This window comes from Stegodyphus dumicola, chromosome 12 (assembly GCF_044657685.1).
Source record: "Stegodyphus dumicola isolate Sdum_Otavi_A_Nest chromosome 12, ASM4465768v1".
In the NCBI taxonomy this organism is placed as follows: domain Eukaryota; kingdom Metazoa; phylum Arthropoda; class Arachnida; order Araneae; family Eresidae; genus Stegodyphus; species Stegodyphus dumicola.
The window spans coordinates 52,428,546-52,454,377 of NC_140779.1; the positions used below are offsets into that span (position 1 = coordinate 52,428,546).

Below are 25,832 nucleotides of genomic sequence, written 5' to 3' on the forward strand. Positions count from 1 at the left end.
AAAATACGCATATGACAACGGGTCGATCACTATGCATTTTAACATACAACAAACTAAATCTTTTGTACAAAATTTGACCAGTTCTGTGACCACCAATACACAAAATTTGACCACTTAGGAAAAATGCCTCTGTTATATATACGTATATTACAAATTATCGTTTAAAATGATGTTTATTATTTAATAAAACTTTAGCAATACAAGTGATAAATAAATTAAAAGTTTCAATTTTGTGAAAATATAATATATACAAGTAATTAAATTTATCTTAAAACATATGCCTCATTATAAAATTGCAAAAAATTTTCTGTTTTTTTTTTTTTTTTTTTTTTTTTTTTTTTTGTTCTTGACAACGATGTTAGGAAAAATGCCTTTAGACATTTTATTCAAAGACAGACATTACTTCTTGTACATCAGGTTATCGCATTTCAGCACTTCACCGTGTTCTTAGTACTCCAAACTCATTCCAAAGTATATAGTATTTAGAATTAACAGTAACTCAGTTTCAATGATTAAATATTAATATTCTCATTTATAAAACATTTTAAACTATCTAAAAATCTCTTAACTGAGGGAAAAAAATCTAATACGGACACCACATGGCTTCTTTGTATGAACTATTAAATTATACATACTTTTTGCGGCACTTCATATAAACTTATTTCCTCGAATTTCGTTAGAGATATATTTCTTATTCAAGTAATTTAGTGCTTACTCCACGGCAAGGCAAAAATTCATAGAACTCAAAAAATCTTTATTAAAATTGTAAAATATGAAAAAAACCTAAAACAAAGAATACAGCTTAAAAATTCATAAAATCAATTTCTGCAATCAAAATTAGAGTTTCTGCGCAAAACAAAGGATTCGGCCATCGGACAGAAAGATAAAATTTTCGGTGCACCAAAATTTAGTTAAATTTTCCAGCAACTGGGCAGAAAAATTCTGAAGCTAGTGCATCAACTTACATTACTATACATACTATATTACTACTATACTACAACTTTTATGCTTTTAAATTGTTAATAATTTTACAATTATTTCACGCAGATTAACTAACGACATGAAACCCTAACCGGAACATAAGAACAGCATAATTCAATCACTTTTAAAGCAAAAAATGCACATTTTTCCAATATATAAGAATAAATAACAAAGCTCATCGCGCCAGGTAAGGGGTTTGATTATATATATATATATGCATGTCTGTAAGGCCAATTGCAATAAAAAAAGGAAGATACAGAACTAGATGTCATAGCAGTTCCATAGACAAAATTTCAACGTTATACGGCTAATCTTTTTTGAATATGCGCGATATATCACATACCTATGTACTTACGTAGAGTCGTCACGAAAAAAAAAATCCCTTCTGATCCATTTTACAATCCGTTCTGGGGGGGAACTATTCTGTCCGTACGTACAAACGTCACGTAAAAAAATCGTCCAAATGATTCTGAAGAGGTCAAAATGGATATTTCCGTTGAAATATGAACCCGAAAATTTTCTCGATTACAACACCCCCCTTTACTTCGTACATGGAAATAAAGGAAAAGTAAATTAAACAAAAAAAAAAAAAAAAAAATAGAAAAATTTATGCAGAAAAAAAGTCAGACAAACAAACAAAGTAAGAGTTAAGAAATTCACAGTCTGATATAAACTAAAACTTATTCAAAATCACAAAAATTTTATTATTTAAAAACATTTTACCACCGCAATTTAGTGAAAATATAGAAAAGGATCTAATTTCACAGCCGAACCTAGAATAATATTCAAAGATTAGATATTTGAAACAGAAAACATTATTCCTCTTAAACGAGTTTCAAAAATAATGAAATATTCAAAAATTTCAAATATCTGCAGTTATGTATGATGCTCAGCGAAGCACGGTTTCTGTTTTACAGAATTCCCATTTATGTATCTATTTTCATTACTAAAACACAGTGTCTTCTTTCTAAAGATGACCACTCATTGTGTCCAGGCGATTCTGATGTTATGTGGAAAATGTCTTCTGAAAGCGTATGTTATTTAATACAGATATGGTTTAAAAGTCATATTCAGGAATGGTCTTAGGAAAGTGGTGGAGACAAAAAGATTTATACCTCTTTCTTCCTAAAATATTCCTGATTGTTCTTTAAACAAAATTTAAACATAAAATTGTATGGTCCTGTAAATAAGCACTTTCATATTGTGTTTGATAGCACTAGACCATCCATACTTACCTTAACTTTATTAAAAGTTTCTGAGCAGATTAGATACTGGTATTGTTTTCTCAAAATTTTTATTTTTGATCAGTATTTAAGGAAGACATTCATTTTTTTACTTAGTTTGACAGTTTGTCTTAAAAATTCCTACATCAAATAGAGTTCTTAGTCGTTCCATGCATTAAATAGCAAATATTTGTAGTGATATCGAAATAAAATAATAACTATTAATCATGGATTTTAAGCCTGCAAAGATTTAAAAGTATCCTTAACAATCCTCAAAATAATCCTTAAGTAGGCTCGGCTACACCATAATGCGGCAAAGGATGGCAAAATTTTGCGGAAATAAAATTGACCTAAACTATGCAATTAATTTAATTGGTCTAACTATAAAATTAATGTCACTTAATATCGGATAAGGAGAGCGAAATATGCCATTGTACAGAACAATTTTAAAAAATGAGGAATGAGGAAAACATTTTAAAAAATGGTAAACGGGCAAAGCTCAAAATTTGCATTTTTTCTTTTAATTCTGTTTCTTAAAATTTTAGTTAAATTGCATCGATGCAAGTTTTACATAATTCTTCTCAATATTCTGTATTAATTTTTCTTTTGATTTATTTAGTCAAAAAGTTTGTTCGCTACCAACTCGAAAAAAAAAATTGATGTTATTATTAACAAAATTTGTTAGTATATTTATTTTTTATTAATTGCGTTTTTATCCTAACTGATTATGAAAGCAAAAGGCAAAAAAAAAAAAAAAAATGCATTTTAATTGAATAGAAGATTTTAAAAGCAGGCTTAATTTTTTTATTCTTTGCTTTTAATTTATGCTTTCTCTCTATATATAAAAATCTTTGAGTACACATGCATATGATCATAAATCTTTAGTGCAGTGTTTTAAAACCATGTAAGAATTATTCACTTTTAAACTTGCCTATAAAAGTCTCTTTTATTACGAAATAACAATAAAAGTTTGACGCGAACTTTCCATTAAAAAAGAACTTTTCCAGAATCGCACACATATTGTCTTTATCCTCAAACTACCATCAAAAGATGGGGGCAGGGGGTGCAGAAAGAATTATCAGAAACAATAGCGCGAGGGATCATCTGCACTTCGCCGCTAGCTTTCGATATTTGTAAGCTGCCATTCTATTCTCAGCACAGAAAAGAGTCTTACTTTCTAGGGGCCGAGGATCTCGGGGGAAGAACACTGGGGAGGGAGGGATTTATGGAGGCCCAATATCATCTATACCACGTGATGGAGGGTCATGTCATAGAAGGAGATGCATTCGCCGACGAACGGGAAAAAACTACCAAAAGGGGGGAGGCCGTCCCATTAACATGTTAATAAACAGAAACGCGCCAATGGGCTTCGTAATTTTTTCTCCCAGTGTTCTTTACCTGGGGGGTCGTAGAAATATTTCCCTGATGCGGTAAGAATGAACCTCTTGTTCCCCGATATTTAATTTACATATCATTATAACTTAATGGAAATTAAAATATGCTAAAATGGCAAAAACCGGAAGGAAATTACCAAAAAGTAATTTAGCCAGACAGGGGTGCAAATTGTTATGCTCCCGTGAAATTTAAGTAGCTTTAAATATACACCTCATCAAAATTGTATGCAGAGTTTCGGTAACTTAAGAGAAGAAAATAAACATTGACTCATTTAAAGTCAGATAAATATTATTTAATTAATATCTTGCAGGATTTAATTTTCTCGATTAAGTAATGTAATCAAAACTATTTTCATTTAAAATTTTTAAAAAATAAGGGTACGAAATTACGCAAATTTTCTGAGTTTTTTCCTCATTAAAATTTATCATCTTTAAGAATTTGCCCTGTGGAAAGTTGTCATGCTTAAATAAGCTAATTCGGGTTCAATATTTAAAGACATTTATCACTATTAATTTTGTCTTTGTTTAAATCCCCAATTTACATTTACCATTGTACACTTAAATAACACTATATTTCTGCATCACAATCCTCTAATGCTTTCACGGCAAGCCGAATTACCTTCAATTAATATTGAAATTTACCAACTATCATTCTTATCCTACACAAATGATGAGGTCATTAATATTAACAATCATTCCTTTTTACACAAATGACAATTTCTTCAATAATTAACCATCTTTCTTATCCTACATAAATGAACTAACCATCACCACTAATGTACACAAAGCTATGATTCCTATCCTACATAAATAAGAAATCCATTAATATCGTAATAAAGCAGCAATGTTGAATATAATGGCATTCTTGAAAAACACATATTTAAAAAAAATATCCTCTCATACTGTTAAGAAATCTATTAAAAAAGGACAATACACAGAAATTAGAACTCTAATAATAAGTAACGCTCTTATCATTAACTAATAATAATCTGTAACCCAATTTTTCTATAATTAGATTTCAAAACAAGTGATTCAGGAGAAAACAAAAACCTCAAAAATATAACATTAAAATATTAACGATAGATAATACAAAATATCTGATTAATCAACTTAGACTATACTTTTTTTAACTGAATAGTTAATACATATTGATAAAAACAGACAGCATAAATTATTAATGTTACAAATGTTTTCCATGTTACAAAACTCTGATTAAATATTTAAATTTTGTGAAAATATTAATAATTAACACTTAAATTTAGCATTTAAGTGGTAATAACTTCTACAGCTTTTGTAATACAGTTTTGTTTTTTGAAATTTGCAAAAGTCACTTAATAAATTATTGCTAATTACAAACAACTAAAGAAGTACGATATGAATAAAATAACTCAGTGTTTGAGTACACTATCCTCTATTTAGCAGAGTTTTATTAAAGAATCATAAGTCAGAATAACTATGCAATCTTTATTTAGCAAGTAACTTGCTTAGCTCAGGTAGAACACAAATAGAATACAAATCAAAGTCAGCAATCTTTACAAACATTTAAATCGAAGTGCTGAAATAAAGAACTTACAAGATACTTATTTATAAGTTTTTAAATAGCTTCATGCTTACCTATTAGACAATATTATCAGGAGTATATTACATAAAAGAAGATAACACGCTGAAAAGCATGAAGCACAAAATCTTTTTAAGGCTTCTGGCCTCTAAAAACATAGGTAGAATCCTCTCTTGCCAATACATCCTTTGGCACTCGTTTGTTTTTGACGTTGCCGAGTTTCATTAGTGACACTAATTTATTCTTATAGTTATCATTATCAGTAGCAGCATGATTGTTATTGAAATTCAAAGCGATTATCATTTGGTTGCTATATTGTTATTTTTCAAGCTAATTCAACATATACAATTCTATGTAATATCAATGAATATGCTATGATTAATCTTGTTCAAAATTGTTAAAAAATCATTGCATCTTTTAAAATCGAAAACAATCTTATTCCTTTCTAAAATTTGCTGCTGTCAACAATAATAAAATAAAATTATTCTCTGATACTTTAGAGAATATCAAAGAAGAATCTCTTATTTCAGAGTTCAGGAATCGGATCTATGAGCAGAGAGAAGAAATACTTCGATGGAACTCGTTAGTTTGAATGTACGGCATCGGAGGGGATTCTATTACACAAGACAGCGTGTAAATAGCAGCATATGTTGAAGCTATCAAAGAAACACAACACTGAGTGAGAATGATAGGAAAGCGCTATCGTATACGGTTTCCACATCATTCCTGTATCGCTATGCGGGAGACAGATTCAATGCCTTTTTTTATTTATTTGGGTTTGTATAAAAAGGTACCATAATGAAATCCGCGTTATGAAAATTTTTCGCGTTAGTAAATGCGTTTGGGAAATAAAATGCGTAAAGCAGCCAAAGATTGAAAAACGAAAAAAAAAAAAAATGTTTTTCTTTTAGCGTTTTCATTTGCATAATTTGTCCTCCTTTATTTTTTGTTAACGAAGTTTTTGCTTGAAACTAACTTATTTATCTGTTGAATGTGAATGCGTTTATGGCGAAAGCAAAAATGTAAAAAACAATACATTTAAAAAACAACACATTCGTTAGATTTTACAAAGAGAAACTTGTGGGGATCTATTTAATTAATAATTCATTCTAAATTTAAATGTATACTTAATTTACTCAAAAAATTCTGATTTGGTTTTGATTCCAAAATTCCCTGAGCAATATATTTTCGTTTATTTAAAATAACAGGTACACATTCTTCATGATAAGCATAGAAAAGGATAATTTTCTATCTGGAATGCGTAATGAATTTTCCCGAAACAATATATCATTAATAGTTCATAAGCATAAATACAATTACGCTAATTAACTGAGTACCAAGTTCGCTTGGGGACTAAACACCGAGGGCCCTGCAACAAGCTGACCACTTGTCCAAGGTATATGCTGATGTACTCCGTGGCCCAAAGTCAAGAAAGCAGATTTCGGGCATTGCGAGCCGTGACTGACTAGGGCTGTTGCGCCATTTAGTTTTTTATATATCATTAACAGTTCTTAAACATAAATACAATTACGCTAATTAATTTGAGAAACTATTTATTTCCATAACATTTTCTTGCCATTGTACAAAATTGCCTAAAGTAAAGACATGATTTGACAAGATGTAACGTAAATATCTGGATCTGTGATTTCGATATACATAGCGCATGCTCAAAGGTTAAAGCTATTTTTTTTCCCTGCCCTGATTAAATTCCATTCTATCCTAAAGAATAGTCTCTCATCATAGGTCATTATTTTAACAGCACTGAAAAAGATTCAGGAAATCGTAACTAGAAGTATTCCAAAAGGTGAATTCAATGAAGACACCAAGCCAGCTGAATGAAGCTGCTAAGCATTATACAGACTTACGATAATAGCTATATTGAAGTTTAAGTAGCATAAAGTTCTAGTTAATTTACGTGTCCTTGGCTACTAGAACTTTAGTGAAGAGTCTAGCAGCTATTCACCGGTCTTCCTACAGCTATAAAGTCCAAAGAAGAATTAAAATACCCTTTTATTCACTCAAAGAAATAGTAACAGTCAACCCCTCTCGGGCTTACAGGAAAGCCTTCGCTTGGGCTTTAACTTAAGATACAAAATAAGGAACTAAACTAATCCTAACTAACTAAACTTTAGCAGAAGCTCTGCAAAAATAAATTGGCCGAGTTGGCCCGTAATTAAACCTTAACGGGGAATACTAACAGGCACGTAATACTACGTAGTAAGATAGGCTTAAAGCTACGAATCGAAGGCAGAAAACGCTCTGCTGAGATGAGCTCTTCTCTGGAAGTGACTGAACTTCCCATTAAATACTGGTTCTACGGCATTTACAAAAAAAGCGATACTGCAAACTCATTCTGGTAGGGAGTTGTAGGTGGAAAACAATAATTTTAGGGAAAAGATTTTAAAATTAGAAATAACTATTAGGAATCACTACAGTAGTAAGAACGTTCGTTTTCTTTAACTTTTGATTTTACACGGACTTTGTCCTAAAACTTTGCAGGCGCATTATGGATTAACGGATCGTAATTAAAATATTTACAAGAATGATCTCAGTGTTGAGACTAGGCACCATCACTAATTTTTACTTCACGTCACTAAGTTTTGTCATCAGTTAAACATCGCAATATATATCGACAGAAGGGCAGTAAGAAATAGGAACCAATATCGACAGTAAGAAAAAGAAACTGTCGTTTGCCACTTAACTAAAATATTCCATAATTGTGAACCTTGACCAGATGATCTGTACATGTAACGAAAACAAAGGTCAAGGCAATCAGATCTTTTAGCAACCAAATTTCAAGATAACCAGAACGGCTTGCAATCGATCATCAAGATATTTTATCATTTTCTAAAATGATTAACTTCAAATAAAATAAAGTTCCCTATTTAAAGGCACGACTTTTTAAACAAAATCCTCACTGGCCGCAGGCAGAAAGATTTCAGGTAAATTGCTAATTTTTTTTTCCCATTATTTTGAAATCAGATGCAGTTGGGTGTCTTAGATTTTTGGCGCCTGTCTTCATCTGGAGCCAATTGCCATTTGTTTAAAATTTTAAATTTGTATGAGTTACTGAATTGTTTCCTTGTCTTCTTATGATTGTTTCTTTGTTTTGTATCTGCACTTTCTTCTCGCCACCGGTGAAACAGTTTCTTCTGTTATCCTACCTGCTACTCCAGATTTCCTATTTTCGAAGCACGAAATTTGTTGTGTATTTTACCTAAAATTCATTTATGATTTTAGCATATAAGTTCTTGGAACTATGTTAGTTCCCCTCCCCCTCATGTGTGTGTTCTATGCAAGCATGATTATTTTGTTTACTTGAAAGAACTGCCTGAATAAATACTGATTTACTTTGTGTATAATGCACTAGTTAGGGCTCAGTTTCTTTTAGAAAGCCTCCCTTACCATAGGAATGTAGCCCTAGTGAAATTCTGCTTTGCAATAATCATACACTCTAAATCAGTGCTAAGCAGATATACAGATTCTGCATTCGTCGATGTAACTAATTTTCGAATTGCTATTAACGGTTTCACTTGAAAATGCATTTTAATCTCTTGGCAAATGAGTGAAATGAATAACAATCTCTTATCTCAATGAAATATAAGGCACTGATATAAATTCTGAACATTGGTAGTTAGATAATATTACTATATTCCATTTGTCACTCAGAAGGGCTATTAGTCTCAAAACACGATTTTGCGTGGAATCGCTGTAAAAGGCTGAATCACTTTTCAAATTGTTGCCACCAAATATTATTGCTCTGTATTACTTTAAATGAAATTTTCGCATTGTGAAAAAAACGACGGTACCTATAGCCATCAAATTTTGAATAATGTAATCCTCCACCCGAACATGGGTACATGGAAGCCCGAATTTTAAATTTCGGATTTGTTTTATTATCTATTTTACATTTTGTAAAACTTTTTAAGAATTTTGTAAAAGAATTTTTGATTAAAAACTCAAGGATTGCAAAGCGAGCAACGGCCACACTGTACAGAAATAATAATAATAATAATAATTTTTATCTCCAGCGCGCGAGACTGTCTATCGGGAATTCTAAAGATATGTTGTTTTTTTAAATATTTTGTGAGATTGCTGTTGAATTCAATTTTATGTGGTTTAAGTGCGAATAATATGATATTCAATAAATAAAGGTAACACACAAAATGTTAAAAAAACGCCCCTTAGGGCGTAATATAAAATCTAAAAGCTTTCAGATTTCATTTTAGTTTTTTATTATTATTAGCATTATTAGTTAGTTATTTCCAAATAACGCAGTTCTGTAAAGGGCATATGGTTCTACAATTATTCTGCAATCAAAACACATTTCTTACATACCATATTGTTTCAAATTTAAGCCGCAATATGATTTTATAATTCGAAAATTGGAATGAAAGTCGGTAAAAATAAGTAATTAAAATATATGCTTTGAATTTAAGCTGCACTCTAATTTCGTATTTTAAAAATCTGAATAAAAGGTGTGACTGAAACTCAAAGTAATGAGGTAATTTATTAAAATTATTTTAACCTAATTTATCAAATAATCATAAACTAACTGCCTAATGAATTAATGAATTAATAATAAATACCGTACACTTGGATGAAACTTTCTTTCCACAAATCTCTAAAATTCTTAATTATGTATTAATGATAGTATCATCAAAATCAAAATAATCTAAGAAGTTAAATTTAGTTCTTGTATAGCTTAGAAATTGAGCTCAAGAGTTAAGTCAGGCAAGTTGCATTTCGTTCAAGAAAACGAATACTTTACTTTACTAAATTCAATCTCGCCACGTGAAAGTATATATACATCAAGTGAAACCTAACCGAATTAATATTCAACATAGATAGAAAAGTTAATGACCGCAATAAATACCACTGTGGGCTAAATTGCCATCTGCCGCTTTTCGAAGCTCTAAAAAAGGAAAAACCACCCAACAGCGCGTCAAGAATACCTTATAAGAGAAGTGCCTGTATACAGCAGCTTCGAAAATGATACACTAGGCGTACTTGGCTTTAATCTATTTTTTTTTTTTTTTTTTCTCTCTCTCTCCCTTAGATCTCTCAGGGGGTGAGGTATTTCCAAGTTTTAAGAATTCCATCACGTCTTTTTTTCCAGGGGAAGCGAAGAGGCAGCAACTTTTTGGATTTGGTCGGCTGCACGGATAAAGGATAGTGAAGGAGAAAGCTGAATGAAAAGAAGCGAGCAAATGGCGTATGGCCCTGGGCTTGACTATATGGAAGGAATGAAGACGCTGGAAGTCTGAGCCCGAGTTTTGGCAGAGACCTATGGCCAGCTTGTCCAAGAGCTATGACGAGGAAACACAATCATCCTTCTGCGTTTCCCCCGCTTCGAGGGACGGATCATAGATTCCAGGTAGATATTTGCAGGTCTAGCAACCTCAGACATGATTTAAACTTCGAGGCAGATCTTTGGTAAAAAGCACACTCCTAGCTTTCCCTTTTAACTCTACTAATATTAATATTTATTGCATTACATTAAAAGATGATTCCTATGTCCTAACAGTGTAAATAAATTATAGCCTTCGTGTCTCCCATCGCCCTCAAAAAGTTAAGAAAATTTTTCCGCTAAAGATATTAAAAGCTCATAAAGCTAAATAATTAAGATAATTAAAGTAATAGATAATAAAGATATTAAAAGCGTTTAAATGAATATCGCAAAAAAGCAAGTTTTGAAAATTCAGAATCTTAAAACTTTTGATAAAAAATGTTGCTTTACTAAAGTACGGATGTAGAGAGAATCATTAAGTTATTTAGGAAACAGAAGACCTTTAAAATGAGCAACGCCCTCGCTGGGACTCGAACCTGGAACTCTCGAATACGCACCGAGTGTGCTATCGTTGTATCACAGAGGCATGTAAAAAGGAGGGAGAAAATACCTTATATATTCCCCCTTTTAGGAGGCGACTGCGGATTAGGGGACCCAGTCGCCAAATCAAATCCCGGTGGTGAGGAATCATTATCCACCACTTTTTAGTTTGGGCGCCACTGTAGAGTTATTAGGTTATTTGGGAAGCAGAAGATCTGAAAAATGAGCAGTGCCCTTTTTCAGATCTTCTGCTTCCCAAATAACCTAATGACTCTACAATGGCGCCCAAACTAAAAACTGGTGGATGAGGATTCCTCACCACGGGGACTCGAACCTGGACCTGTCAAATACGTGCAGAATGTACTACCGTTACACAACGAAGGCATGCAGAAAGGAGGGAGAAAACACCTGATACGGAAGCAAATTTGGTTTTGAAATTTAAGACAATTAGCTTCTAACCCAGGTAGAATAAATGCAGCTTTATGCAAATCTGCGTTAATATTTAAGGTAATTATCATATACAGATCCAAACTGTCTTAATGAAACAGGAACCCTTAACGACATACACTTTCTCAAGAATAGAACTGGTTATTATTTAATACGGGTTCTTAATATTTGGACTGACTCTTAACATTAATACTTTAAAGCTACTGATCTAGGTGTAAAATATATAGCTTTAACACTGCATATTAGCCTTAAAATACTTATACACTATTTTGGGTTACAAAAATTTCAAAATAACTGCTATAAAAGCAAATCTATTAAACTTTCAGAAAACTATTTTTAAAGGTAAGAGAAATTAGTCTTTCTCTATAAAGAAGGTCTTATATTGGTAGCTCAATACACAAGACGATTTCATATTAAGACAAAAAAAATTATTTTCATCATTTTTATTTGCCTTGTTAACTTTTTTTTATGTAATTTTCCAAAATGAGCACTTTTATACAGACCCAAATTTTAGGATTTTGCAGAAGGATGTTTACATCTATTCTGAAATATGACACCGAAATAGATCGAGGTGACTGAATACTTATTAATATCATAATCAAATATTCAATATTTTAAATTTTATTATATTTGAATATTGTAATCGTAATCAAATAAGAATAATCATAGAATATTTTTTCCGTTTACCTGAAAAACTCAAATTTTGAATGAGACTGAACTTGGGCTAATAATTTATACCTCTAAGTGTTAAATTTCCCCAAACACAAGTACAATTATTAGCTGTCTAAATAAATTTAAATTAATTTAAATTAAACCCTGCTAGATAATACGTATAATATAAAAGGATACTTTGCTGACGCTTAGTTTGGTTTTTCATCACAGGAAATAAATCGCATAAAAATACTATAAAAAATATAATTATTGAACAAAGATCAGTGAAATTCTGTGAGAAAGACTGAATTTGAAATACTTAGCATATTACATATCTAACTGTAACTTCTTGAACTAGATTGCACTAGATATTTATGATTAGCTACATTTTAATGACTGGAAGAAGCTGAACAAATTTAACACCTGAGGTTCTGAGTTAATTTCAGTACAGATCCAAAAAGCATTTAAACTCATGAGAACAGATTATTTCTCATAAGAAGCAGTAAATTCGTGTTACGGATATCAAGGAGTATTTTCCACATATTACTTTACGATAGGGTTTGGTTTCTAAATGCTCAGCTTACATCTCTTACATTGGCGTTCCTCATCCATTTTATTTTTTGCAAAATCCTTGAAATAAAATCCATGCCTCAGAAAATGCTTACGCAACAAAATCACATAATTAGCCTATTTTTACGTATGATAGCCTGTTCATTACTTTTTCCCACCGAAATTCTGTCGGTTTTTCACGAAATTGTAAAGTTCCGAAGAATCTTCGATTGAGAAATGCTGTCTTAGTTGCTTTAGACTCAGTCTAGGTATCTTATTTGAAAATTATACCACACAAAACCTTTTCATATTTTCCAACATTAACATAAATCTTAAGTAACAATGTACCAATGCAAGTTTAACTTAAAATTTTTAAGTTAAACGAAGCACTACGAAGTTTAACTTAAAATTTTTTAAATGTGAGACAACAGATGTTATAATTTTAAAATTAGATTAAATGAATTTTATTCTTCTATTACGTTAAATTTATACAGTATTCTAAATTCTCTCAGAACGGAATGGGAAGTCATATTACTAGATCAATTATTAAATTACCTACAGTTAAAAATGTAATAGTTAATATTCCTCTGATGAACACATTTTGAAAGTTAAAAATGGCTTTGAAATATTAGATAGCATTTATCTACTATATGCTTATATGATGGTCTAGAAATTAAATGCAGGTCTCGTAGCTGCAGTCCGTATTTGCAATGACACTGTCGATAAAGCTTTGTGGCACTTATTGACATGTCATCAATAAATTAGTCTGACGCTTTTCAGTCTTGGAAGCAGCATGGTAATTTTTAAGCTAACACTTAAAAATATTAAAATAAACAGCATTGCAAGCTCTTCCGAAAATGTGGGCTGCTTAAATGTTATTAGCTTTCTACGCAAATTAGAAAACTATCTGCTTCAAAAACTGGACTAGCAAGATACATTTCTCACTATGCAATAAAATTCTATTAATGACAGGTAGTAGTTCACATGAAATTAAAATTTTCTCATGCTTCTAAGTGATATTAAATTATTGGTCAAATATGTTAGCTCGTGTTTTTCCGAGATGGAAAAAGATTTGAAATAAAGTTAATATGTTGCCAGAGTAGATCTGCAATTAAAACTGAAAACCATAAGTCAAGTCAGAAAACGCCGCTGAGATAACACTATAGGTATTCCCAACCATTATATATATGTATATATATGTCATAATAAAAGCAAAGGAAAAGACGGAATACTGTAGATGCGTGATTAGATCCATATTGAAGACGAATTTTGATTGCGTAGTATGCTAGTAATGTTAACTTGGTAATATCTAAAGAACTTGGCAGTCGAGGCAGTTTTAATTCCATTTTTATTTGCAACTGATATTTGTGGCCACAATCACTTGGCACTCTAGTCGTGCCTTTCCACAGAAGATTTACATTTTTGATTTATTGTTGAGATAGAAAGCAAGCCAGCGAAATTACATCTTAGCACAGTAGAGAGCAAAAGCTGAAGTGAGTAGTTATGAAAGATGGAAGCACGGCGAAGAGAAAAGTTTTGGTTTACAATGGAAGTTTCAGTCCCAATTATTACGTCATCAGAATTGCGCGGGTCATAGAGTGATCTAGAAATGACGCAAAGCAGAGAAGTTATTACGATTTTAGAATACAGAGGAAGAATTAATGTTTATAGTTTAAACTATAAATTCGATTCATATATTTTTATCTTACATATATATATATATTATATATCATAAAAAAGTATTTGGCGCTGTAAATGACGGGTTATTGAAACATTTTATCCAGATTTATGATAATCTGCTGCTTAGCTGAATTTACAGGAGACATTAAAACAGAGTTCACAAAATAAATTTTAAAAATCCTGTGACCTCCCTGTTCAGAAGAAATCACACGCATTATATGAAGGAAGCACGTAAAATTTATTGTTTTATAAATATCAAATTTGACTTTCTTTCCGCCAAGGTCTGCTTAGCTAATCTTTGCAGCCGATAAAGCGAAATACAGTGACATTTTTTAAAATTGCTTTTTAATTATTATGTCAAGCATAGGAAGACATAAAATGAATCTTGGAAGGAATTCATAGAAAGTTCACCACGAAGGTATTCCTTTGTTAAAATAACTGATTTATTTATTTATTTATTATTATTCCGCCTGCTTCACCTCTTAATGGGCACTCCAGATCAGTCATGTCATCCTGATCGTTGCACCAGCAAGCTTCTTTGGTTGTTTATCTTTTCAACCTTATTATTAATAAACAAATTTAACATTAGTGTATTGCTTTTGTTGGGTGCTCCAACTTGCAATGTTTTGGATATGTTAGTACAAAATTAGCAAAAGACTTAGTTAGCTTAGAGATAACTGATATCGTACAGAATCAGTTAGTTAACTGATATTGTACAGAAAGACAATCACAAAATCATGTAGCCAGTTCTTACTCTGCAGAACCGAGCCCTGGATTGAAATTACCAATACTTTAGGCAGATGGTTGGTTTGTTACGGCTTGTTGTTAGTTTGTTCTTGGTGGCTGGCTTGTTGTTGACGACTTGATTTGTTTAGTTGCCAAATTTTTGATTGTTTGGTTTGTTTTGGCAGAACTTATGTTTCTTCGGTCATCGATGGCTGTCTTTTAAAACAAATTGCCATTTTGCTTACGTCACACATTGATAGCTTTAAAGTTCATATTTTTTAACTGATACGAACAGCAAATATGCGAATGTGGAGTTTTTCTAGACAAAAGAGAAACGTTCATATCCAAGTCTGTAAACTCTTGCAATTTATAGTCGATCCCTTTGCGACTCACGCTCCAGGATCCAAAATCTGGGTTGAAGATCTATGTACCCTTCCCGAATCCCGGGATTTCAGTATTTCCCTTTCCTCTGAGCCAAGATAGATGTCAAACTCTTTCCTCCTGCCATGAGCTAACTCCAACTTTACTTTAGTTTCGCAATGGACAGCTCCCTCCTGAAAATCAAATTAATGCCCTGTCTCGAAAGCTTTATGCTGCAATTCGACTAGCTACGCCCATGCTTCTTGCGGATAGAAAATTTCAAGTTAACCATTTCTAGAATTAAATGAATAGACTCCCCGATGAGAATTTATGGCCATGCTCAATTAAGCAATCGAAATAGCGAGACAGCAAAAAAGTATAGAATTTCTGCAACAGTTTTTACAATCATTTTCTATTCTTATGGCACGGAGTAAGCAGTTAGTGCAGTGCTTTGGTTTACGCAAAATTTCTTAACAAATAGTTTTAATGAAAAAGAATTACTCTAAAACAAACCAAACTTGTGATGTCATATTAGTGTTGCTATTTACTTTAGCAACAGCATTAAGTAAAATCCTCAATACAAAGGGCATTAACTACTAGAAATGAATAAGTTATAAAAAGGGGGGAAGTAAACACTCCAATGCATGTATATAAACGTTTTGGTACTTTCCGGAAATAAAAATGGATGGTGTTCTAATCGACACACACACACAGAAAAGAAAAAAAATAAAAAAATAAAATAAAAAAAAATAAAGTAAAAGAAAAACAAAAAGAAAATCTGAAAGAATTCAGATTTTAAACGTCACATCAGAGAGTTTTTTAAGGTATTTTATGCTCTCTCTGAGTTGACAGTTTATTACATGGCTTAAGATCTCACTCTGCTAACACAGCTTTTTTTGGTATGTATTATTAAGCATTGTAGAGACATCAAGTTATTTCAAAGCAGGACACATAAAAAATGTGCAGTACCCTCGCCGGGACTCGGACCTCTCGAATACGCGCCGAGTGTGGTGACCACTACACCACAAAGGCATGCTAAGAAGGCGGGAGAAAAACCTTATATGCTCCCTGTTTAAAGGGCGACTGGAGGTTAGGGGACCCGATCGCTAAATCCTGGCGGTGGAGAATCATCATTCACCACCTTTTTTAGTTTAGAGACATTACGTTTTTTTATTGAAGCAGGAAACGTGATGAATGAGCAATGTCCTCGCCGGGACTCGAACCTCTCGAATACGCGCCGAGTGTGCTAACCACGAAGACATGCTAAGAAGGCGGGAGAAATACATTAAAGCATCTTCATCTATCATTGCTTACGCCATCAACAGGGGGAAAAAAAAATTAAAGCAACGTATTTTTACAGTTCTGAATAGAACGTTAAGTACTGCTAAGAAGTTCCCCCCTCCCCTTATCTTTTTCTCTGTTCTTCATATTAATGCTCAATTTTTCTAGTAAGATGACTTATATACCTTTTTTTGCCCTTTTTATTACTAACTTATTGTATTTTTAGCTTTATTTATTAAACCTCACTTTCTTCGCACTTACTTCACTTAAAATTCATCACCAAGATATTATTGAAAACTAGTACATCTTTAGAATCCCCATAAATTTTTTAATGTTCTTTATATTATTTCTTTAAAAAATATAGCGATAATATGTGCAGGCATCATTCTTTTATTTGAATACTGATAGGAACAAAAAAGTGTGTATCGAGACTAATAGTATCTTTAGTGCTCGAATGGGAATTGTCTAAAAGATGAATAGCGCTCGTAAACAATAAAGATTTATCACGCTTATCAAACATAGCTGCAGATATTTTCAATTTCTTGTATACTTCTTTACTTTTGAAAATTGTTTAACAGAAATAATTGTTTTCTTTATTACAAATATTATTCTAAAGTCGGTTGTGAAATTAGAAATTTTTCGATATTTTTCTACTTTTTCGATATTTCTAAACTGCAAAAGTATTATCTAACTGCTAAATTGCAGTAGTACTATCTTAATGTATGCAAAAAATGTTTCATTCTCAAGTATATTATATCATTTAGTTTTGGTTGTAAAGCAAGATTAAATGTTTCTTACTCTTCACAGCTAGGCAAAACGCATTAAAACTAGTATTAATTCTCAGAAGCATCAATTGATGCTTTAAGACAATTAAACTTGCCTTAAATAATAGTTTAGATAGCAAAAAAACTATTAAGAAACAGATAATCATACTATCTGTTACTAAAACATCCGATGTGGACACCACATGATTCCATCATACATTTTTCCTGCATTTCATTTAAACGTATTACCTCGAATTTCATTAGAGATATATTTCTCATTCAATTAATTCAGTTCTCACTTCGCGGCAAGGCAAAAATACATAAAACCTCAAAATATCTTCATTAAAAATTAAAAAATATAGAAAAATATAAAACACGAAATACAGTTAAAACAATTTTTAAAAAAAATAATTTTTACAATTAAAATTAGAATTTCTACGCAAAAACAAGCTATTCGGCCAGCAGGCGAGAAGACATATTTTTCGGTGCACAAAACTGAAAGTTTACTTTTGGCCCACTCGGCGAAAAGACACCGAAGGTGCAAAAACTGACTTAATTCACTATTCGGCTTAAGTTCCAAATGTAAACAAATATGGCTGCTCTAGGCTAAAACAACAACACGAGAAACGAGAAAATCAATTCTGAATCCATTTTATAATCTGTTTTCATAAAAAGGGTCCTTTATTCGGTCCCTACGTACAGATGTCAAGCAAAAACATCGTTATATTGCATTCGATAGCTGTCAAAATGGATATTTTCGTTGAAATATGATACCCGAAATTTTTCGCGATTACAATACTTCCTTTACTTCGCAGAAGGAAGTAAAAAACAGGTATCACGTTTTACTGAACGATAAAATTTCCCTCTTAAAGTTTAATTTTTATTATAATTACTATTATAAAATTAGTAAAAAGCTAACGAAAAATATAATTAAAAAAGAACAATGAAGTTCGATAAACTTATAAAAAATAATAGTACCCTAATATAAGTGCATGTTTATATAAATATTCAGATTTTAACAGATTTATTTATCAGATTCAGATTATAATAGCCTTATACTATTATAATCTGTACGTATCAATTAATACCAAAGTTAAATTTTTAGCGCTATTTATTTAAGCACTTAACCTCATACTAAAGATCTTTACCTTCAGTTTTCAAGTACAATTTTCTAACGGTGTCAATAAAAACTTACAAACCATCTCCAATTAAATCTCTGAGAAATAATTGGAATAAAAATAAAACACTGCCATAAAGCCACCAATAATTATATAAAGTCATCCGGGCACGAAGATTTTTCAATTTAAAGACGTGCCATTTCAAACAAGGCTGAAAAATCATAAAGTTTAAAAATGTCTCTTCATTAAACAGTCCGACTAAAGTAATTTCTTTTTTGATTGGTTTTTTCTGATTAAAAGCAATCATTCGCTTGTAAATGTTTAATTAAATCTAAAAAGAAATATGTTTTGGTATTGGAAGTATTAATTCAACAAGGCCATTTCAAAGCTTTTTACACGCTTCAATTTTATAATCCTAAAGTTTAATGCTGAGAATAATAATAGGACGAAAGTCAAATTCTTAATTGAAAAATGAAATATGTCCAAAAAATATTACAATCGATTAAATAAATGATAAAATTTAATAAAGTTCTGATTAACGAAACAGTAACAGATTTCCATGCGCAATAAAAAGTAATCTGCATTGTACTTTTAATAACAGCTTGTTTTCCTTACTTATTTTCTTGGCATTAATATATGTTGCCTAACCATTATGGAAAAATAATTGAAAATATGTATGATCTACATACATGTTACCTCGTTACCATGTGCATAATTATTTTTTCCCAAAATTAATTTTGCTTCTCTTACATTTAGAAGGAGATATCATTACAAAAGAAAGAAAACATATCACAATAATTGCACTTGGGGGGAGAGGGGAAACTTGAAAAATACACAACATATGAGACAAAGGAAATTTTAATATTATAATCATTTTAATGAAATCCTTCAAATTTTTACCCATTGTTAAAACAAACAGGATTAATTACTCTTATTTAAAATGTTAGCAAATATTTTGATAAAAAAATATCAAAAAAGGGTAAGGTTCATTTTGATAGAAAAGGTCATCCTCAGCTGCCAATAATTATATAAAGTCAAAATTTTGCGGTTTGCAGCTGAGGATGGTGGTTCGGTAAAACCATCGAAACTAGTCCTGTGAAAATTTTGAAAATTAACGCTGATTTTTGTTGTTTGACTTCTGAATTAGTACAATCTCATAATGCTTGTTTGAATACAAAAAAAAAAAAAAAAAAAAAGAAGAAGAAGAAGAAGAAAGAGAGAGAGAGAGAGCTATCTGCCTTTGTGGAGAACGTTTCGACGGAAATCGGCTCATATTTACGCTACACATGGGTTACATTCTGAAACCACTCATGCAATTTGTTCGTTGAGGTTTAAACATGGTCGATTTACCACTGTTCAAAGGTTTAATCCTTCGACTATTGGTAGGCAGGCTCTCATTCTGAGAAAATCGATACCGTATATATTCAATAAAAAGAAGTACTATAATATTTTTTATGACATATGCACTAAAATGAGGAATAAATTTATGTTTTCTCAAGTATACAAAATAATTAACCTGCAAAGAAATATACCTTTCCTATACAAACTTGTCAAATCTACAATAGCTTTTTCATTAAATTTCGAACTGGTTTTCGGCCTTCCTCCCTCTCCCCCCGTTAAAGTACAGGCATGTTTTCCATTTTTCTTTTTAAACATTTGCAGGAAATCTGTGTAGAATTAAGAGCTAAATTGTTAGTCTTAGTTAATTTTCAAACTGAAAATATTCAATAAAATAATAGCTACGGCTGACAAAACAATGAAATTTCACATAAAACTTTGAAATGAATTCGAAAAGAACGGAAGATAAAATCATTTATTAATGATTACTTATATTTTATATAAGAACTGGAGGATGATAGATCAGGCAAGCAAAAATACAACACAAGAGAATTAGACACCCAAAAATGCAATATTTTGGAAACAATTACATTTAAGAAATCGATTTTTATATATTGCGTAACTGACAATAGTTAAAACTAATGTTCTAGGAAGAATTACATCATGCTTTGATGCAAGCTTATTTACTAACTTACAATAGTATAGAAATATCGAAATTAAGAAACATGAGATTTTTTTGAAACTTACCTCCAGTTTCTATTTTATCACTTGAACTTCTAGTTTCTGATTTTTTTTTATGCCTGCCTAAAAGTCCACTTACTTAGAAAATGTATGAAAATTTTTAATTTTTGCATAGATATATAAAGAGAATATTTGAATAAGACCTTTTATTTTTCACAAATAATAAAATCTATCATTATCTAAGAGCAAATAACCAAAATCCATATTCATATTTTGCTAAGAAAATTCTGTAAATTTCTTCTAATCTTCTTTAAAAAAAATTTTTATTCGTAGTTGAGTTCCGTATTCCAATTAAATAATGAATTTGATGGGTTTATTTTTATACTAGATGTTTATTGATTATATTATTAGCCAATTATCGATAAAATTCAGTTACAATTAAAAATTTATATTTTCTTACACTTCATTATTAGTTACAAGGAAAATATAACTGATCCGAAAAGAAATTTTTTACATAAATATTTCTGATATGTTATCACTTAGAAACACATATCTAACTCTCACATTATCATCCACTAATAAATTCTTTACATTGCATATTTTAATTTATTCATTAGAATTAGCCTTTCCTGTAAGTTTATTTTAATTGGCATATTATTTCTTATCTCTGAATCTTTTCTCCACTAATACTGTTTCATCTATTCCTCTAAAAAATGAAAATTATGAATTTAAACAGTGAACGAGAATCTAAGTTTAAACAGAAGACTGGTATTCTGGGCCCGGACCACGGTGATCCTGGTATGCTGACTATTGGTTAGTCAGTTATTTTTCATTTGCGGTTACATTAGAGGGAGCATTAACTCAGAACCCAGGTTCTTAAGTCTTTAATACTTTGAGTCGCAAATATTGAGATAATACTATGTTACGAAGCTTCAAGCAGCGGAAGTTTCGTTTGTTATTCTTCTTGGTTGTAAATTTGAAAGTAAAATATCACTAAATACTTTAGCTTTATTTTAACTCTTTGTTGTAATCAGTTTGAGTAGTAAAGACGGGATTATAGTTCGTTCATCAGTCTAAAAGGTTACTTAACTGAAATTAGAACTTGTAACCTAATCTATAAATTTAATTTCTAGAATATCATTACGTTATTAACAAATAATTAGTAAGAATCTTAATTTGATTATTATGAATTCCCTGTCTTCTCCTAGTCAAAGAATTTAAATCAAATACGAAATACCCAAAAATATAAATTTGTGACACGTGTTTTTCGTTCAAATATTTTTATCAGTTTCTTAATTTAATAATTAATAATTTAACATTTAATAATGTTAACTAAATAAATGTTAGCTGGGTTATTTGTATATGGCAAAGCCATGAGATCTATGTGCTTACGAGGAGGAATACCTTCGTGGAGGACTTTTTGAGGAAAATTGATTCGTATCCACGTTACATATAGGGCAAGCCACGAAAACTAACAATTCAGCCAGCTCCGTTCACTGGAGCTTCAACTCAAGCCAAGTCTAACTACTAATGTTTTAGCGGTCTTAACCACACGGCCACTGAAGGGACTTGAACTGAAATGAAAAAAATGTAGAGACATTAGAAGCAGGCAAGGTGAAAAATATGCATTTTTTAGAAGCAGGCAAGATAAAAAATATGCAACCAGTTCGACAGGAGTCGTACCACGGACTTCTCAATTAGGCGCTGAGCGTGCAGACCACCACACCACGAAGGCATGCCAAGAAGGCGGGAGAATACTTTATAAAGATAATGAGTAAAAGCTGGAAAATACTGACAAATAAAGTATAAAAATAGGCGTTCCAGGTGTCTTGAATAATTAATTGCTAATAAAAATATGAGGCTCGACAGAAGCACCAGCTTGCGAAATGTCCCAAAAGGGGATCCGCAGGATGAAATATCAACTGAGACACAAACGTATTCCATACCTATTAATCAAAAGCAGTCCTCTCCGATACAATCTGTTCACGCAAATATAAATTAGCAACTCTCGCCTCTTAGGAGGTTAAAACCTTCCCTCCCACCCCATTCCTTGATCAAAATTAATTAACGCCCTCCATCCGAAACTTGTCCATCCAGAAAGGGGAAAAAATACAGAGCTTAATTAAGCAACGACATTGTCCGATATAAAGATATATCTATCTTCTATTCCCGAAAGGGTGAGATAGCAAGCAAACAAAGGATTACCGCTTCCGCTGCAATGATTAAAATTCCAGATCGGATTAATAATTGAGAATAATGCTGCTGGAATTGGTAACAGCCCTCCTCCAGTTCCGTTATCGTAATATGTACAATACTGGGCAGATGTCGATTTTTGAGATGGATGGTGAATTTTGTGTACTGTCAACTCTCAATTTACCTGAGGCGGATTAAATGGGGGGGGGTTGGATTAACGGGCCTACTTCGCACGATAACAGCGCCAATCTTAAACGATGAAAACCGCCCAAAGAAGAAAAGAAAGTTCTAAATGACACTTTTATACGAGTTTGAACTCAATGACATTGTTCAAGATCTATCTTAAATATTGTTTATAAGACCATTTGTAACTAAGATGCTCCATTTCTAATGATGTTCGTTCTTCCGATAATTATGATGTGTTATTTTTATTTCTAATGCTGGTTAGTTTACGTAACCTAAACGGACTTATTTTCCAGATTAAATTGCTTGAAAATTCAGATAAATTGTGAATAGTATTCTCCTTTCTTCTATTTTTAATTAACATCGGATTAATCATGATTTTGTGTTAACTGTGACATTAACGTTTACGATGAGCTCTTTAAACTCTTTTCCAGCTAAAGCGAGGGTATCCATATTTGCCTATTTAGTTTCTTTTTGAAAAATTATTTTCTTTATTTAATAAACCTATACAACATATAGTACAATTATTATTGCCAGAAATAATAACAATAACTGCATTGTAATCTCCATACTGCACGAAAGAGAGTTGTTTATGCTGAAATAATTTCCTTAAATAAAAAGGAAATAAATTTAGTTCCGGAGATTTGCCAGAAAACTATCATAAATTTGGTAACTTGGAAAGAGGCAATAACTTCTGTCATTTATCCAAGCAGTTCGAATTCTAAAACAGGTAAAGAGGCGTAAACCATTTTCGTAGGCCAAAATTCTATGCGAGGCTACCGTTCTACAAAACCACAATAAAGATCAATCTGTTCGCCACCCAACTAACTGTAAATAAATAAAAATATGAAACCTTTCAGATTTTATATTACGCCCAAAGGGACGTTTTTTAACATTTTGTGTGTTACCTTTACTTATTAAATATCATGTTTTTCGCACTTAAACCATAAAATTTAATTCAACAGCAATATCGCAAAACATTTAAAAACTGCATAGCTTTAAAATTTCCGATACAGTCTCGCGCGCTGGAGATTAAAATATTTTTTTTCGTACAGTATTGCCATTACTCGGTTTGAAATCGTTGCGTTTGTTAATCAAAAATTCCTTAAAAGTTTTACAAAACATGAAACAGATAATAAAACAAATTCATGTTTCCAAATTTGGGCTTCCATATTCCCTATTTTAGCGGAGGACTAGGTTATTCAAAATTTGATGTCTCTAGGTACCGTTGTTTTTACACAATGAGAGAAACCTACACACATTCATGCAGATGCTTCATTATTTAATTTCTTTAAATACACTCATGTCCATAAATTAAGGATAATGCAAAATCAGGCAAAGGAAGAGTTAGAAGCAAACCAAATTTAACTTATTTGTAAAGCTTATTTATTAAACAAAAGGTAAAGAGCAAAAAAAGATGCTATATGTTTGATATTATTAAAAAAATTAGCGATTTTTTCTCCCTGGAGCAAATTACAAAAAAGACCTATTTACAAAAAACCAATATTACATGGTTGGTATGATTATTAATACATTGTATGATTTCCAGACGATGCAATACAGTCCGTACAACGCCTAGGCATGCTGAGTATCAAATTATCGATCTGATCTTGAGGGATATTACACCACTCAAAAAGCAATGCTCTCAAAAGTTCCAGTAGACATGTAGGAGAAGGTTGACGGGCTACAACTCGTCAGCCAAGCATGTCCCACACGTGCTCTACTGGATTCAAGCCCGGTGAGAATGCTGGCCAGTCCATACGGGTGATATCTTCCGATTGAAGGCATTCGTTTACGATGTTTGCACGGTGAGGACGGGCGTTGTCAACTATAAACATAAATTGAGCGCCCATGGCGCCCCGAAACAAACGTACATGTTGTTCCAGAATGACGTCCTGATAGATTTGGCTTGTCATGGTTCCAATTTGAACATGCAGGTCAGTTCTGGAACCCAGAATAATTCCACCCCAAAAGAGCACTCCTGCACCACCGTAACGGTGTTGTTCAATGATGTTTTCTTGGTAGTAACGGGTACCTGGAGCTCTCCATATGAAAGTCCGGCGAGAATCAGACAGTAAGCTAAACCTGGACTCGTCAGAAAACATCACACAAGCCCACTGTTGCGGTGTCCACAATGCATGCTCTCTACTCCAGGCTAACCGCAGACGACAGTGAGTTGCAGTAAGTAGAAAGCATCTGACAGGTCTACGAGCATATAGACCAATCTGCCCTAAGCGCCTGTACACGGTCTGCCTTGAAATTGTCGTACCAGTGGCTGAGGAGAGCTGACGAAACAGGTCTGAGGCTGTGCTCCGCCTGTTTCTTTTGGCAGTAACTGCCAAATACCGGTCCTCATTCGGCGTTGTAACTCTGGGCGACCTGTGCTGTAACGTCTACTCACATTACCATCATCTTGGAAGCGTTGCCAAAGCCTGGAGATGACACTCTGGGCAATTCGAAGTTCGTCTAATGCTTCCAGTTGGGTACGTGCACATTCCAGACGGCCGATAATTCTACCACGTAAAAAATCATCCAAATGCGTCCTTTGTGTCATAACTATTCGGTTATTGCACTGAAATGCTTATAAAGCGCCAGCGAAGAATTTTACTTCTTTCCCTGTATTCCTTATATATCACTCTCTCACGCTCTCGTCATTGTGACGTACCATCGGTGTCATCTGGTTACTTCCTGAAATTTGCATATGATTCTTGAAGATGTGTGTAGTGATTTTACAGTTGATATATTTATTTTAGAGTTCGATTTCCGCGTGACTCCGAATTATCCTTAATTTATGGACATGAGCGTATAATGAAGGGTTCTAATATTTGGTGGCAACAATTTGAAATGTGAAACGTCGTTTTATGGTGGACAACGC

The 25,832-nt window shown here is 32.2% G+C and overlaps 2 long non-coding RNA genes across 5 annotated transcripts in view; one reads left to right on the forward strand and one right to left on the reverse strand.

Moving 5' to 3' along the window:
* LOC118199411 (uncharacterized) overlaps window positions 1–25,832 on the reverse strand; it is an 808,537-nt gene that overhangs the window by 761,153 nt on the left and 21,552 nt on the right. The gene's annotated exons all lie outside the window — the stretch shown is intronic.
* Window positions 10,276–25,832, forward strand: part of LOC118199412 (uncharacterized) — a 163,273-nt gene continuing 147,716 nt past the window's right edge. Inside the window, exon 1 of the long non-coding RNA XR_004759933.2 lies at window positions 10,276–10,533. This is a non-coding gene — a long non-coding RNA (uncharacterized LOC118199412). The remainder of the gene's footprint in view (window positions 10,534–25,832) is intronic.